This window comes from Falco punctatus (genome assembly GCF_963210335.1).
Source record: "Falco punctatus genome assembly, chromosome: 3".
Lineage (NCBI taxonomy): Eukaryota > Metazoa > Chordata > Aves > Falconiformes > Falconidae > Falco > Falco punctatus.
This window is the reverse complement of record NC_137582.1, coordinates 141,492-159,070: the sequence shown is the minus strand read 5'-3', so window position 1 is coordinate 159,070 and position 17,579 is coordinate 141,492. Positions and strand designations below refer to the sequence as shown.

Sequence of the window (17,579 nt, the reverse complement as noted above, 5' to 3'; positions counted from 1 at the left end):
GACAACGACAGTTAGGAAAAGATCGCAAAGAAGCTATTTGTGGTATACCTGAGCCGAGAAATATTCATGAACTCAGAGCATTTTTGGGAATGACTGGGTGTTGTCGCCTTTGGATCATGAACTATGGGCTAATAGCTAAACCGCTGTACGAGGCCCAAAAGAACTCTCCCTTTGTATGGGGCCCACAACAACAAAAGGCTTTTGTAGAGTTGAAACGTGCCTTAATGTCTGCACCTGCCTTGGGACTGCCAGATCTAACCAAAGATTTCCAGCTGTTTGTACATGAAAGGCAACACCTGGCACTGGGAGTGTTAACCCAGAGGATAGGAAGCTGGAAACAACCAGTCAGATACTTCTCTAAACAACTGGACACCGTGAGTAAAGGGTGGCCAAACTGCCTTCGAGCAGTGACAGCAACAGTGATGCTCATACAAGAAGCTCGGGAATTGACTTTGGGAAGAACAATAACAGTCTATGTCCCACACATGGTGATAACTGTCCTAGAACAGAAGGGGGGGCATTGGCTGTCCCCCAGCCGAATGATGAAATACCAGGTAGTATTGACTGAACAAGATGATGTGATTCTAAAGACAACTAACCTGGTAAATCCTGCAGTGTTTTTAAGCTCCATACAGGAGGAAGGACAACTGGAACATGATTGCTTGGCTGCCATCAAGTATGTTTATTCCAGTCGTGAAGATCTGAAGGATGTGCCATTGGAGCGACCAGACTGGGAATTGTATACTGATGGAAGCAGCTTTACGGAACAAGGAGTCCGATACGCCGGATATGCGGTAACAACAGAGACTACAGCTATAGAAGCAGGAGCATTGGCGAGTACCACATCAGCCCAAAAGGCAGAACTCATCGCTTTAATTCGAGCCTTAGAGATAAGCAAAGACAAGAGAGTAAATATCTGGACTGATTCAAAATATGCCTTTGGGGTAGTGCATGTCCATGGAGCTTTGTGGAAAGAGAGGGGGTTCTTGTCCTCTCAAGGATCAAACATTAAGCATCAAACAGAAATTTTACCATTATTGCAAGCAGTTCAAAAGCCAGATCAAGTAGCAATCATGCACTGTAAGGCACACCAGATTGGGAATGCAAAAATAATAGCTGGGAATAATTTAGCTGATAGAACAGCAAAAAAGGTAGCAAAGAAACAAGCATTGCAAATGGCAATCATTCCTTCTAAACCAGTAACCCTTCCTAGGGGAAACCCGAGATATTCAGAGGAAGATGACAAATTGGGTCAGGTATTAAATGCTAAGAAAAACTTAGCTGGATGGTGGGTAACTCCTAACGGACAAGTAGTAATTCCACCTCTTTTGATGAGGGAGATCATTCAAATGAGACACCAAGAATGTCACTGGGGGGCAGAAGCCTTAGTAACATCTTTACGAAAGCAAGTAATATCAGTTAAGATGTTTGGAATAGCTAAATGGTAACTGCAAAGTGTGAAGTACGTTTGAAAAATAATCCAGTGATTAAGAAAAAGGTTCAAATGGGTAGACTGAAGTCTGGTACAGAACCTGGAGATTATTGGCAAGTAGATTTTTCAGAGCTACCTAGACAAAGTGGGTACCGGTACATCCTGGTAAGAGTTGATACTTTTACAGGATGGCCAGAAGCCCTTCCCTGTCGCACCACACAAGCAAAAGAGGTTGTAAAGTGGTTATTACAAGAAATAATTCCGAGATTTGGAGTTCCTATTGGAATTTCCTCTGACAGAGGTCCACACTTTGTTGATGAAGCAGTCCAAAGTGTTAGTAAAGTCTTGGGTATTGATTGGGATTTACATTCCTCTTGGAGGCCACAATCTAGTGCGAAAGTGGAGAGGATGAATCAAACTTTAAAACGACAAATAAGTAAAATTTGTCAAGAAACCACTCTAAAGTGGCCTCAGGCACTTCCATTGGCGTTATTACGAATCAAGAGTACAGCCAAGGAGTGGAACCTCAGTCAGTCCTTATGAATTACTATATGGAAAACCATATGAGTCTCCAGAACCAAATCCAAACATATATGTGAAAGGAAAGCAGGATGTGTATAACTATTTGCTTTCTCTAGGAAAAACTTTGACTGCAATTCGGAGTGCAGTAATTTGGAATAGACCTTTATGCCTGGAAAATTCAGTCTATGATTTCCAACCAGGAGACTATGTTTATGTGAAGACTTGGACCTCCGAACCTTTGCAGGAGCGCTGGAGAGGACCTTTCCAGATACTGCTAACCACTTTTACAGCTATCAAAATTGCAGAATCGGATGCTTGGATACATTATACTCGAGTGAAGAAAGCACCGTGAAGAAAGCATCTACTCCGTGGAAGATTGTGAAACGTGACTCAGAGACTTAAAAATTGACTTTGAAACATGTCTAATTTTGCATATCAGGTTATGATTGGTTTTTGGATTTTTTTTTGGTTGGTAGTGTTGGTGGGATCATGGGATGACTTGGTGGACAGGAACAAAAGACAAATAGAAACAGAACAAGTGATTGACATTCCCAAACAAATGGCTGAGGAAAATTTATTGGTAGGATTGACTAAAGAATTTGCCAATTTACAAAATGTCATGCAGATCACTGCTTGTTTGCCAATACCGAAGGCAGTAGGTGAATCTATTCCATGGGGAATTTTAACTATGAATTTGACTAACCTGGAACATAAAAATGAAACCAATTCTTGTGAACAGAGGCCAGTGACTCAATGGTATGAGCAAGTGAAAGTCATTAGAAAACAGTGGAAAACTCCAGGTAGTCTGGCGGATTGTGAAAAATTGTTAAATCATGTTTTTACCAAAATAGGGAGATCTAAGACTGTGGGATGGTGTTCATATGATGAACAATTTAAAACCAATGTGAGCAGAAGTGTCATGGAATGGAAGTGTAACGAAACTGGCCAAGGTACCCAACTAGTAGAACAATGGGACTCTATATGGTCTATGTCCATATTTTCCCATTTTCAGTATCTGGCAAGAACTTCTTGGTGTTTTACCTGGGATGGAAAAGTTTTTTTCAGTATTACCCTGGGTCAATGATAGGTCAACTACATCGGGAGAGAAGGAAAATAAAATAGTGCCGTGGTGGAAATGTGAAAAAGTGTATGATTGCAGTAATGCAGACTTAGTAATCCAAAGAATTCCTCCGTTGGCCGCTGCTTTGAAATATGGTTGTTTTTGTCGAGGTCTTAAGAATACTCTCAATTTAACCAGCGCTTTTACAGTTAGAAAAGGAACTTTGTTTAGTTGTAGAAAATCTACTATTCGAAGTCCAGGACATTTAGTTTGGGCATTAAGTGATGGAACCTGGACAACACACCTACCATTAGATGGTAAGGTGAAACAAATCACTTTAGGCATGTCCAATTTGGAAGAAATCACCATTTAAAGGATCTCTAGAGAATTTAGGACTGAAATGAATAAAGAGATCTGGGATAAATGATGATATTTGGAATGAACCATTTACAGGAGTGAAAACTGGTTGGGCACTTGAATCACTTTTAAATCCTATAGCTTCATATAGAAACAGAGCATGGCTCTATCATTTAACTGGTCAAGTGGAAAAATTAGCAAACGGTACCAAAAAGGGGTTTAAGGAATTGAATATATAATTACAGGTGACCTCCAGAATGACTTTACAAATAGAATGGCATTAGATACGCTCCTACTTAAAGAACATGGAGTATGTGGATATCTCAAGGATAAATTGGACCACTGTTGTATCCACATTCCAAATGTCACTCAGGATGTGGAACATGATCTAGACCTATTAGGAAAAACTGAAAAAGAAACTGAAGCAATTCAAAAGGATATGTCAGAAGATTGGCTTGGGAAAATTTTTAACAAACTGGGATGGAATTTGAGCTCTTGGATACAATCTATAATTAAAACTTTGTTTCTGTTATTAATTGTCTTTTTGATGAGCATGCTAGTATAAGCATGTTTGAAGAAACAGTTTACCAATAGAATTGCAGTGAATCGTATGATTATGAGAGAAGTACCAACTATTTTATCAAGACATGATCCATCACCAAAATATGTTGAAACAAAAGATACATGAATAATGTGAAAGTATTGAAATAATGATTTTCAACACTTTCAAAGGGGGGAACTGTTATCGATTTGTTAATAAGTTAAGATTGATTGACTTTATTTGATTGATTAATTGATTTTATAAAATCATTTAATAAAATTAAAATATAGAAGGATAAGAAAAAAAAATTATAAGAAACTTATAGCTACACAGTAAAAGTTGTTATGAGATCTTCTGTACGTCCTGTACCAAGGCTAGAAGAAGGGCCTGGAACTATTGTTGAAACATAGGTAATAACTCTAGGGTTGAAAGGTTCCTTTGTACTTAACCAGTCTTCTGTATGCAGAGGTGTATTGAAATGTCAGAATATGAGATTAATGGGAACTGGGGAGAGTCGACTGGAAAAGCTTGTAGGTGCCTGCCAAGAAACCATGAACTTTAGTAAAAGGTAATTCCGGCAGGGGGAGATCGCGACCACCGACTCATATACCACCTACCCAAATGGTACCCTAGACCCATTTCTGGACCTTTCTAAGCTTTACTGCGCAGAATCGGATATAGGAGGAGAGTATGTAAATGATTTACAGGAAATGTTATGATTATGCATGAATCATTAATGAATATGTATGAATAAGTTCTATATCTGGAATCTGATTTTGGGACCTGGCGTGCGTTGATCGTGAGAGGACTCGCTCACGCACCCGGCCGTCAATAAAGAAGTGTCTGCTTATCTACATCACATTGGTGTCGGTAAGTTCTTCATTCCGAGATTTCAGTAACACTAGGACACCAGAGAATCCAAAATTACAGTTCTTTGAGCTGTAGGAGAAGGATTCTCAGTACTGAAGAGAGCTAAACCCCTGGTATTAAACAGGGAATGCACGTAACCGTATAGCTACATGTCTGTAGCTGTAAGATTTCTGTCACTTTGTGTGAAGCTGAGAGAATAGTTATTTCAACTACTTGCTTAATATCTTGCAGAAAAAATAGCCTTCCAATAGACATAATGGTAGACAGTAACTGTTTCAGTCTTCAACTACATCTAACAAAGTTGTTATCCTAGATTTTAGTTTAATTCATTTCTGCAGTGAAGTTTTCAAAGCAACTGTAGTGTTATTCATAATCAATGTAAGCATTTCAGTACTGAAATATATTTCTGTTTTCTAGACCTGCAGCAACAACCGGGAGTGAAAAGAACAAGGTACTGTAAAACTGGTTTCTTGATAAACGGTTTCTATCAGTTTTTAATCACTTAAATGGGAACTGTGTTTATGTCGTTGTGATAAAGAACTTAGTCCCAAAATAGGATTGCAATCAAAGTTTGCAATTTATTAAGCAAATAGAGGCAGGCAAACAGCTCTGGGTGCGCCGGGAGTCTCCGCTCCACCAAGACGCGCGCTGTACAAAGTTTATTTTTGGTTTATATTTCCTAAACTAAGACATATTCCTAGCTATTTCTAAGAAAGGGTCGGTTTATGTAAATGGGTCCTTGGAACAGGCGTGCACTTCGTGGCGCATGCTCTTTCTATCTCCGAGGGTCATCTTAACCCCTGCCTGGCGGTCGGTGGATGAAGTCAGCAGTCTTCCTCGGCTCACCCTTAGGATGACCCTAGATTTTACGCATGCGCCCTGTAAACTTCTCTTACTTAACACTATGCTGTTAGCAGCTCAGCCTGCATGTCAGGGTGTGTAACCAGATGTCCTTTTTAAGATAGAGAAATTAGGTATGTAGCCAGATGTTCTTTGCAAGATCCAGGAACTATATCCATTGATCACTCTGTTTTTCTTAAGCGTGTGGTTATACAAGGGTATGTAAGACAGAAGGTTACATTGCATCCTGCGGTCCTAGCATTGTTCTATATCGACACGAATCAAATGAACACATTTCACCATCCCCCATCTTCTTTTTTATGGTATTGATTCGTGTTTTCGTTTCCAGTCGAGTCAACACTTGTCGAATTGGTATCAATGTTGGATCTTTTTTTGTTTTTATTATCATCAGGGAATGGGTTTTCTCTTTCCCTGGTTCTGGGTGAACAGGTACCGCAGATATTTGTATCCCTTGTATAACCGAGTGTATTAATCTGGTAAAACAAGGTGTTAAACATGGAATGATTAGCAATCCTCCACATATCCCCAATACAATGATCCCAATTTTAGTAAGCCAACCACCGCCTATAAATTCCCGCCCCCCCCCCCCCCCCCCCCAATCCTTCTAGATTGATTACATTCCAAGTTTGAACTGGGACACGTGCAATTTTCTTCATTTCTTTTATCAGCTGATTTACGGCTTTTCCTTCATCATCAATCTCTAAACAACAACTACTAAGGTTAAATTTTCTGCAGACTCCTCCTTCTTGTGCTAACAAATAATCCAGAGCTAAGTGATTTTGATACAAAGCGGTTCTCATCTTGGTATTTTGTTTTGCAATTAATCCAAGTGCATCTCCGGTTTTATTTACAACTATTTCTACTACAGCTTGTAGCCTAATTACTCTATTAAGCATATATATTGGGCTCCTATAACCCCAGGATCCATCTTCTGCCCACGTAGCTGGATCATAATAGGCAATGATTCTTTCGGGAGGCCATTCATTATATTTCCAATTTCCATTTGTAAGCTTCGTTTATGGCGCCTTTTCCTTAGCTCATCAGCTTCAGCATATACTGGGACCCCTAATTGCTCTCCCCGAACTCTGGGTAACAGGAAAAAACTGGGTCTTATAGTTCCTAATACACAGGATCCTGTCCAATTCTTTGGTAAATATGCATAGGCTAGTTTGCCACAAATCCAGGAACGTCCTTCAGGCATTGGCCAACCGTTTGGTGTGTTTGTTCCATTGGTCCAGTTCTTAAATTGATGATTCATTTCCCGTGGGTTTCCCCATTTATCCCAGCTATTCTGAGTTTCATTCCATAGGTAACCTCCTTCACCCTCCAGGTTACCTACTTGTCTTCATTTGGTTTTTTAGATTTTGCCAACAACTTCTTCCAATTATACTCGTTTGGAGTACCCATTGTTGTTTTCTATTACCCTTTTTCATTGTTTCCCATACTTGGGGATTGCTTATGTTGCTCTCCATAGCCTCCCATGGCCATCGTTCACCTTGATTTGTTCCACCACAAACATAACAATTAGTTCTATTCAATGACTTAGCAATGTTTTCAGCAAGATTTATAAACAGATTTTTAGCAACTGTGGGAATTTCATATTTTACTCCTGTTTCTGTTTCATGATAAAATGAGTTGAATAACAGTCTGTGTTGCACTGACTCTTTTATCCTTTCTTTGATTTTAATATTAATAACTACACCCGGGTCTTCTCCAGGTCCATATATCTTAAGTCCAATTTTGGTTACTTTCTTCTGTTTCCAAATCTCTAAATTTGTAAGAGTTAAATTTACTAGATTGCAGGTACGGGTTGTACAATTACTGTCTGTTTGTACCCTTGTGATTGAAGCTTGTAAATTTCCACGTGGATTATCATATCGCCAGCCTGCAGTATCCCAACATACACAGGACCATCCCCTTCTTCGGCATAGGTGTGCCGCTTGATACCTCGCGGTTTGACTAGGTACATAATCAGGGTTTATTTGACATTGATGTCCGCCGGGGCAGATGTATTTTGGTTGATTACTATAGTACCGTCTCCACTCCAAACTCCCACAATTAGTGTCTAGATCATCATCTATAATATCACATGCATCAAAGATTACTGATACTGACGTGTTCAAATTGGTTATAACCCGACTTGTTCCAATTAATCTACCTACTTCCGAATTTGTCTTAATTTCCACCCAATATTGATAAGGGAGTTCTTTTGGATCATAGCATACGGTCCTGTTACCTTTTCTGCATAGAGCATACTGGGTTTGGTTATGAATGCAGATTCCTATTTTCTGGTCTTTACAGTCATAGACCGTATGATACACCAAGGTTTGGGAACTTACCCGTCCCCTTCTAGTAGTTACTATACATTGATTGCAGTTGTTCGTCGTAGCCTGGGTTAAGGAACTCACCCCAAGCAGGACTAGAAGAGGTCCGGTAAGGGCTATAGCGATCGATGGTCACAGCCCGAAGGGGTTGCAGCCCTTGGCAGACCTTCCAAGCCACAGCACCAGTTCCCTATCCGGTCTTGCCCTCTTCGTTAATCTTAAGGGATCGTCTCTTTTAAACAGCCAGATGAGATAATTTGTATGCTGCGTCCCAAAAATTTTGGTATATATTGTGGATAGCTTATTACTGTCTCTTATTTCCTAAAAACACTTCTTGATTAAATCAACAACAATAAAACCTTTACCCAGGGTAGGTTATGGAAGGGGGTGGTGGCTTTGTATCGAATACACCGAAACTCTAAGCTGTTATTTAGATAGTGTTCCTGTCCTCCTCCTGGGGAAGTAATATACTTAAAACATTTGGAACACTTAGCCCTTAAAAATAAACAGCACTGTTTACACGATGGACAGGCACTAGTACCGGCTCCTCTCCAGGGGCTTGAGAGAGTACGACTTTTTGTCAATCCTCCTATACATTAATACATTACTGGCTCTTAACTGTTCCCGGTTACTGCTTAATTCTACAGGAGTAATTACAATGAACTTCCCACAGCAACTTAGCTTATGCTCTTTGATGAAGGCTTCGTCAAGTTCTTCTGATGGTTAGTTTAGTTCTTCCTGGTTCAGATGTTATTTTCCACTCCTTCACCAGACCTCTTACTCGCGAAACATGTGGCCATCCTTTCTCAGCAGTTCTTACAGCTGTTTCTGTAGTTAATAAAACAGGAAAAGGTCCTTCCCAGTGAACAGTGAATGCTGTACCACTTATCTAAAGGATGACACACCTATGTTTAGTTAAAAGTCGGGAAATGTCCAAGGACCCTTATTGCCACATGACGGATGCACAGACTGCTAAGTCCTTGGGTGGCTACCTTTAGAAGGGACATTTTGTCTTAGATTCCTGTGGTACATGCGATGTGGCGAAGATGGAGACTTTAAACGTGACCGCTAAGGAATAGAGTCTGCATAGAGACAACTCCTCAAGGACATTGCGCAGGCATGAGATATGTAAATGGAGTCTCAGAATTGTGATGAATATATAAACAATTTCTTGGAAAACTAATGAATAGGTCTGAGTAGCATGTATAAAGGGGGGACTGAAAAGCCCCCTCGGTGTGCATGACTTTGGTGGAGCGATCCCCCATGCACCCAGCGCTGCCGAATAAAGATAACCTCCACCCGCCTGCATCTTGCTGACTGATTCTTCAAATCACCAGAGGGGAGATAGGTTTTCTTCTTCCCATGTTTTTATCAAAACCTCATCTCCCGCTTTCAACTGATGTATTGCAAAACCTAAAGGTGGTGTTTGAGCCATCATCCCAATCTCTCTCAGCTCTTTTAATCTCTTTCCGATGGTAGTGATATATTTTTGGATGCTATGATCCTCAACTACACTGTTCCCTAGAGGCATCCCTTGAGAATAAGGCATGCCATATAACATTTCATATGGCGATAATCCAGTCTCACTGTGTGGTTTAGTTCTTATGTTTAAAAGTGCCAGTGGTAAACATTTCGTCCAGGGCATTTGTGTCTCTATCATTAACTTAGCTAATTGTTGTTTTATTGTTTGATTCATTCTTTCTACTTTCCCCGAGCTTTGTGGGTGCCACGGAATGTGGTATTCCCACTGAATACCTAATGATTGACAAAATAATTTTATTATCTTGGGAGTAAAGTGTGTGCCCTGATCAGAATCAACGTACTGGATTATCCCATATCTAGGTATCAAATGCTTTAATAAAATATTTACCACTGTTTGTGCCGTAGCTCGTGCTACAGGATAAGCCTCTACGCATTGTATTAAATGATCTACTATTACCAACAAATATTTTATCCTCCCTACCTTTGGTAATTCAGTGAAATCAACTTGTACTTTCTCAAAAGGTCTGTAAGCTGGTTTTCTTCCCCCCCATGGCTACTTGTCGAAACACTTTCTTATTTATCTTCCGACAAGTTAAGCAACCCTGTGTGATTTGCTTTGCTATTTCAAAAATCCCAATGCAGCCAAATTGTTTAAGGAAATGATCACTTAACGCCTTTGTACCCCAATGTGTTGTGCATGCAAATGTTCCAATATTTGCCTAGCATAGGCTTTTGGCAACATCTCTCGCCCATCGGGCAGTGTCCATTTTCCTTGTTCTAACTTAGCTCCTATTCTCTCCAATTTTGTTTGTTCCTCAGGGGTAAACTTCTTTTCTTCTTCCTCTTGTCTTTCTTCCTCCTGTGCTACGTCCTGAGTCCTCAAGGCTGCTTCCTGGGCTTCTTTATCTGCTAAATTATTTCCTGTGGTTTGGTAATCTAATCCCTTTTGGTGTCCTCTCACAGGTACCACTGCTATCTCCCTTGGTTCTCTTAATGCCCTTAAAATTCTTACTATTAATTCCTGATGTATAAAATTCCTCCCTTGAGTATTAATTAAACCTCTTTCTTCCCAAATTTTTCCAAAAGCGTGGACCACCCTACATGCATATTTAGAATCTGTAAATATAGTCCCACTTTTCCCCTTTTTTAACAATTCCAGGGCCCTACACAGGGCATACAGCTCACAAGCCTGAGCTGACCATGATGGACTCAAAGGTCCTGATTCCACAGGTTCTAGGTCCTTATTAATTCTTGCATATCCTGATTTTATTTTCCCTTCCATACCCGGGAGGAGCCATCTGTAAACAATGCTTCTCCTTTCTCCAATTCAGTATCCCTTAAATCTGGCCTTACCTTCGTCTGGGTTTCAATTACCTCTAAACAGTTGTGTTGTAATTTCTCCGATGGTTCTCCAAACAAAACCTGTGCTGGACTCTGAGCAGAGGTTACCCTCAGTTCTGAGTCAGGGGAGTCAATTAGTATTGCTTCATACTTTAGGATCCGGCTATCTGTTAACCATTTTTCCGCTTTCTGTTGTAAAACACTTCTGACATTGTGTGGAGTATACACCTTTTAAAGGAGCACTACAGGTAATCTTCCTAACTTCCTCTATTAGTAATGCTGTAGCGACCAAAGCTTGGAGACAAGCAGGCCGTCCTCTACTTACCGGATCAAGTAACTTAGAACAATACCCTGCGGGTTTCTTAATTCCTGCCCAGTCTTGAGTAAGGACTCCATATGCTGCCTGGTTTGATGTATTCACAAAAAAAAATAAAAAGGTTTTCCCAGATCTAGGAGGCTCAATACAGGCACTTGCATTAATGCCCTTTTTATTTCCTCAAATTTCTGATCATCTTCTGTGAATCACTGAAGTTGGTTATTCATTTCTCATATAAGAATTTAACCTTTTCGCTGTAGCTTTCAAGCCATGGTCTACAATATCCTAATAATCCCAATATCTGCCAAATTCCCTTTTTAGTTTGTGGGGGTCTTAAGGCTAGGATCCCAGATACCCTGTCAGGATCCAACTTCTTTCTTCCCTTACTCAGCCAATGCCCTAAATATTTCACTTCCTCTTTTACAACCTGTAATTTTGATTGAGACACCTTTGGTCCCTTTTCTCCTAGAAAATCTAACAATTTAATAGTAGTTTCTCGGGTTCCTTCTTCAGTTTCTCCTGCTACTAATAGATCGTCCACATATTGCAATAATTTTACCTCCCTGGGTAATGTAAAATCTGGTAAGATTTTCTCTAAAGTTTGTCCAAATAAATTCGGTGATTCTGTAAACCCCTTTGGTAGTACAGTCCATCTTAATTGTTGTTTTCATCCCGTTTCAGGGTCCTCCCACTCAAAGGCAAAATAATCTCTGGATCTCTCACCCAGGGGGCAGGCCCAAAAGGCATCTTTCAAATCTATTACGCTATACCAAGTATGTTTGGGAGATAGATGGCTCAGTAAAGTATAAGGATTTGCCACTACAGGGAATTTAGTGATTGTTTGCTGATTTACAGCTCTCAGGTCCTGTACCATCCTGTATGACCCATCAGATTTCTTTACAGGGAGGATGGGTGGATTATGAGGTGACGTACATGGTTCTAAAGTTCCTTTTTCCAGAAGTCTGTCAACTACAAGTTTTAATCCCTTTCGACCCTCCATTGGTATAGGGTATTGTTTGACTCTAATGGGACAATGCGGATCTATTATTTGAACTTTTATGGGGCCCATTTCTATCTTTCCAGTTTCCCCCTCCTTATACCATACTGAAGGGTTAATGGCTTCTTCATCCTCTTGTCTTAAAGTGTGAAATTTCATCTGCAATTTGTCCCCTTGACTCTGAATCCTCAAGTTTAGTTTCAAAATCAGATCCCTTCCTAATAAGTTGTACTCCGCCTCAGGGAGCAAAAGTAAACCATTAAGACAGGTTTTTTTTCTCTGTTTCTACTTCTACATCTTTCAAGACAGGTACTTGAAAAGGTTCTCCTTTTGCCCCTACTACTGACATATAACTCTTCCCTTTTGCTATTCCTTTTGGAAGTTTTCTAATAGTGGATTTTTCAGCCCCTGTGTCCACTAAGAATAAAACTTCCTCCTTATGGGGACCGATTAATAATTTTGTCAAGGGCTCTGTTGATGTTGAAGTCCCCAGAAGATATAGCCCCTGACACCTCTATTCTTCTTTGAATACTTTCTCATCCTGTTCCCGCTTCCGACAGTTCTTCCGAACATGTCCCTTCTTATTGCAATAGTAACAGACAGGAATTGTGGATCTTTCTCGGTAAGACTGTCCCCTGGGTGTTTTCTCTATTCCTTTTTCCCTTCTCTCTCCAGACGGGGTCTTATTTCTCTGGCTTTCTCTTACTGCTGCTACAAAGATTTTGGCTTTTGCTTTTTGTTTTTCCTCATCTCTCCTAACATATACTTTCTGTGCTTCCCTAAGTAACTTTTCTAATCCTCTCTCTTGCCAGTCTTCCAACTTTTCTAATTTCCTTCTTATGTCCCCCCAGGATCTAGCCACAAATTGTGTTCTAAGGAGTGTGGTTCCGGCCACTGTACTCGGATCAATTCCAGAATACATTTGTAGGCTTTTCCTTAATCTCTCCAACCATTCTGTTGGAGATTCATCTTTCCCTTGTTGTTCATTAAATGCTTTATTAATGTTTTGCCCTCGGGGAACCGCTTCCCTTATTCCCTGTATGATTAATGCTCTCAAGCCCCTCCTATTCTGTCTTCCTTGGGGTTGTTGATGATCCCAGTGGGGATCCACATTTGGCCATTTGTGGTCTCCCAGGGGTCCTGCCTGATTCTGTCTTTCCCAAATTCTCATTCCCGCTTGCCTAATCATTCCCTTCTCCTCAGCAGTAAATAAGGTCCCTAAAACGGACTGTATTTCTTCCCAAGTATAAGTATTGGGGCCTAGGAACTGGTCCAGTTTTTCAGCTACTCCGAAGGGATCACCTAACAGGGTCCCCATTTCTTTCATCTGTAGTATTTAATGGGACTGCCACAAACCCGATGCCTCCCTGATTGCCTCCGAGGGGTACCTCTCGTAAGGGATGTAGAGAAGCTCCCTCAGATACGGCAGTCCTACTTCTCGTACGTGCAGCCGGGGGTCGATCTAATTCCGGTGCTGTTGGTGGTGGAGGCAGGGGCAACAGTGGTACTGGTGGAGATACCACGGCCACCGGAGGGGGAGCTGCCGCCGGGGGTGGATTGTTAAGATATGGAGGTGGTAGGTTATCTAATGGCTCCCATTTATCATCTTTTTCTCTTTCCTGTTTTTCTTCTTCTGCTTTTAGTGTAAGTATTGAGGCTGGAAAAGGACGTGAAGTCCTGATCCATAATCCTGCATAATCACTTTCCTCCTGACTAAAAGGTTCCTTTGAATTAACATGTATACTTAAGGCCTGGCAAATCCAGTCTTCAAAAGAACCGAAAACAGGCCAAAAGACATGTGGTCTTATAGGCTCCTTTGGCCATTCTACCATACAATACTGGATCATTTTTAATTTACTTTTTCCTTTTATGGGGCCCTTGTTGTTCCAATTTCTAATCATTATTGCTAATGGACTTTCTGGTGGTATGTCTGGCAATTTGCTCCCTTTCTCGTGGTCCCTGGTCTTCGATTTTGTCTGGCCCATCTAGGAATTTTACTGCGGCAATTCCTACAGCCCTTGGTTACCTTAGTAGGAGTGTCTTGCAGGGGGTTTAGGACCCATCACCCACCCACGAATCCTATAGGCATCGCTTTGGTCCTTCACCGGCCAAGTCCCTCGCGGGAGATTGGAACCGCGGTTAGAAGACCTCCACAATGGCTTTGGAACAAAGTTCCGTCTCAGTCACACTCTTACACACACAGGCAACCGAATCCCACCCAAGGGAACGGTATGCACCTTAAATACTTACGACTCTGTCTTTGTTCAGATCTTTGCACGCAGAATTACGGGCAAAATACAGTGCTGCAGCCAGCAAGGGAGCTCATTAAAAAAATCAAATTCTTTGCTTGCCTTTCTTCAGGTTCAGGATGGCGTTAGTCCAGACCTGACTCGAACAGGAGCCACCAAATGGTGGGGCACCCCTCCTTGATCAAGTCAGAATTCAGGAACCAAAGCCATCCCGGATGAGCCCCCAGTTGTAATAAAGAACTTAGTCCCAAAATAGGATTACAATCAAAGTTTGCAATTTATTAAGCAAATAGAGGCAAGCAAACAGTGCTGGGTGCGCCGGGAGCCTCCGCTCCACCAAGATGCGCGCTGTACAAAGTTTATTTTTGGTTTATATTTCCTAAACTAAGACATATTCCTAGCTATTTCTAAGAAAGGGTCGGTTTATGTAAATGGATCCTTGGAACAGGCATGCACTTCGTGGCGCATGCTCTTTCTATCTCCGAGGGTCATCTTAACCCCTGCCTGGCGGTCGGTGGATGAAGTCAGCAGTCTTCCTTGGCTCACCCTTAGGATGACCCTAGATTTTACGCATGCGCCCTGTAAACTTCTCTTACTTAACACTATGCTGTTAGCAGCTCAGCCTGCATGTCAGGGTGTGTAACCAGATGTCCTTTTTAAGATAGAGAAATTAGGTATGTAGCCAGATGTTCTTTGCAAGATACAGGAACTATATCCATTGATCACTCTGTTTTTCTTAAGCGTGTGGTTATACAAGGGTATGTAAGACAGAAGGTTACATTGCATCCTGCGGTCCTAGCATTGTTCTATATCGACACAAATCAAATGAACACATTTCACACAGGGAAAGTGGCTGTGAAGAGGGAGAGCGATTTAGTGGGGCAGAAGGTTTTAGCCCAGCCGCAGGGTGGGAGCGGGCCAAACCAGGGGAAGTGACACAGGCTCCCCTGCGCCAGGCTGTGGGAAATGAAGGACCCATTACGGTGACGGTCCCGTTTTCAATAACAGAGTTGAAGAATTGCAAAGCAACCGCAGGAAATTACCGAGACGACCCTGAGAAGGCGGCTGGTGTTTTTGAAATAATGATGGTTAAAACACAGGATGATCCAGAGTGTAAGGATATAGGGGCAATACTGCAGGTTTTGTTTGATAGTAGGGAGAAGGAGATGATTTGTCAAGCCGCTAGAATACATGTGGAAGCCGAGGTTAAAACAGGAACTGTGGAGCATCATTTCCCCTCCGTTGGTCCAAACTGGGACCTGCCTGTTAACAGACCCAGGCAGCTTTGGACTCGGTATCAGAAAGGGATTATATTTGGCATTCAAAATGCTGTGGCTAAGGCAATAACCATGTCCGAATGGTACGAGGCTAGGCACGATAGCCAAGAGCCCCCCACAGGACTGCAGAACAGAATGAAGGAGGTAGCCCGCAACTCTACAAGTGCTGACCCTGCATCTTAAGAGGGATGAGATCAATTGGCCCCTCTATTGGTGGGCCAATCCTGGGATGGTATTAGAAGAAAGTTACAGAAGTTACAAGGAAGTGATTGCTCGAGATAGGGGAAAGCTGTTGGATGTTGCTTGGATTGCAGATCGTCATAGAGAGAGTCGAAAGGGAAGAGTAAATTGTTGCTTGTTGGCGGTATCAGAGTAAAATGGTAGGGTGAGGGCAAGGGCCTGAGGATGGGGCAGAGCCCCGAGAGGGGGACCCCGGCCCAGCCCTCGGTTGGCTGATAATCAGTGTGCACAGTGCAAAAGGGATGGGCGTTCAGAAGAAGACCGTCTGCTTAAGGATTGGAGCCCCTCTGCCCCCTTGCTCCCAGTAAGCGAGGAATGAGGGGGAGCGGAGGAGTCTCTCCCCAGAGGAGCCTCTCGTTAAAGCGGAGCTGGGAAGCGAAGAAGTTGAGCTTTGGGCAGATCCTGGGGCTACTTCCTCTGTTCAGAAGACTTTAGAGGGGAACTAAGCAGTAAGGATATAAGCATTGCTGGTATGGCAGGGACCCATGAAACTTGGCCATTTTTGAAACCCTTAGCAGTGAAGCTGGGAAAACAGTGGGTTCCTCATCAGTTTTTATATTAGCCAAATTTTCCCAAAGCATTGTTTGGGGAGAGATCTACTCCAAAAAATTGGAAGCAGAAATCTGATTTTAAAACGAGGAAATAGAAATCTTAATTCCAGAAACTGTTTGTGTCGAGAGGCAGCAGCTTTGTTGTTACAGGCTATGCTGCCTTGAAAGGGGAAAGATACGCCCAGAGGTCAGAGATGCTGTGATTCCTATTGTACGAGCCGGAGAGGTTCCTGGAAAACCCCACAGGTCAAAACCTGTGAGGATTGACTTAAAGCCTGGATCATCCCCGCTGAGAAGGAAACAGTATCGCCTGAAGCTGGAAGCTAGGAATGGGTCGGTAGCGATAATTCAGAAATTCTTGAAGTACAACCTGTTGGTGGGGTGTGCGTTGAAATCCAGCACCCCTGTTTTGCCAGTGAAAAAGGCCAAGGGTCAAGATTGCCGATTGGTGCAGGATTTAAGAGCAACAAATCACATACCTCAAGGTATTTATCCTGTAGTAGCACATCCATACAGATATGAAACCACCCTTACAGGGGAACAGGGATGGTGTACAGGTTTTGATGTGAAGGATGCCTTTTTCTGTGTTCCCCGGGGCACTGACAGTCAGAAGCCTTTTGCTTGTGAATGCGCAAACCCAGAAACGGGAAGGAAAATGCAATACACTTAGGCGGTTGTACCACAAGGCTTTCAAAATATCCTGACAATCTTTGGGAATCAGTTGGCAAAGCAGTTTGACATTTGGAGAACAGAAAATGATCAGGGAAGAGTTCTGCGATCATAGGATGATATTGTGGTTGCGGCAGGGACTTGGGAGCTGTGTCTTTCCCTGACGATAAGCCTTCTAAATGTCTTGGGAACTAGTGGATATGGAATTATCGAGGAGTCACTTCCACGTTTGGGGTTTGAAGTGCTGGAAGGCCAGAGACAGTTGGGATCCCAACAGAAGGAGGCTATTCGCTGCCTCGCGGAGCCTCAGGCTCTCAAGGAACTACGAGGATTTCTCGGGGTGGTCGGATGGTGTGGGCTTTGGGGAGGCAATTGTGTTTTATTTGTGAAAGCTCAGTACGAGCTACCGAAAACCTCCTGCCATGGGTCTATTGGCGGGACAGAGGAGGGTAAAGCCACTTTCAAGCGTCTGAAGAAAAGTGAGCTCTGG

General features: G+C 42.2%; 1 long non-coding RNA gene across 1 annotated transcript; it reads left to right on the top strand.

The window, feature by feature from the left end:
- The first annotated feature begins 390 nt into the window (after positions 1-390).
- On the top strand, positions 391-2,552 carry LOC308060478. Its single transcript, XR_013926753.1, has 2 exons — positions 391-794; positions 2,199-2,552. It is a non-coding gene; the product is annotated as an uncharacterized lncRNA (long non-coding RNA).
- Positions 2,553-17,579: the final 15,027 nt, after the last annotated feature.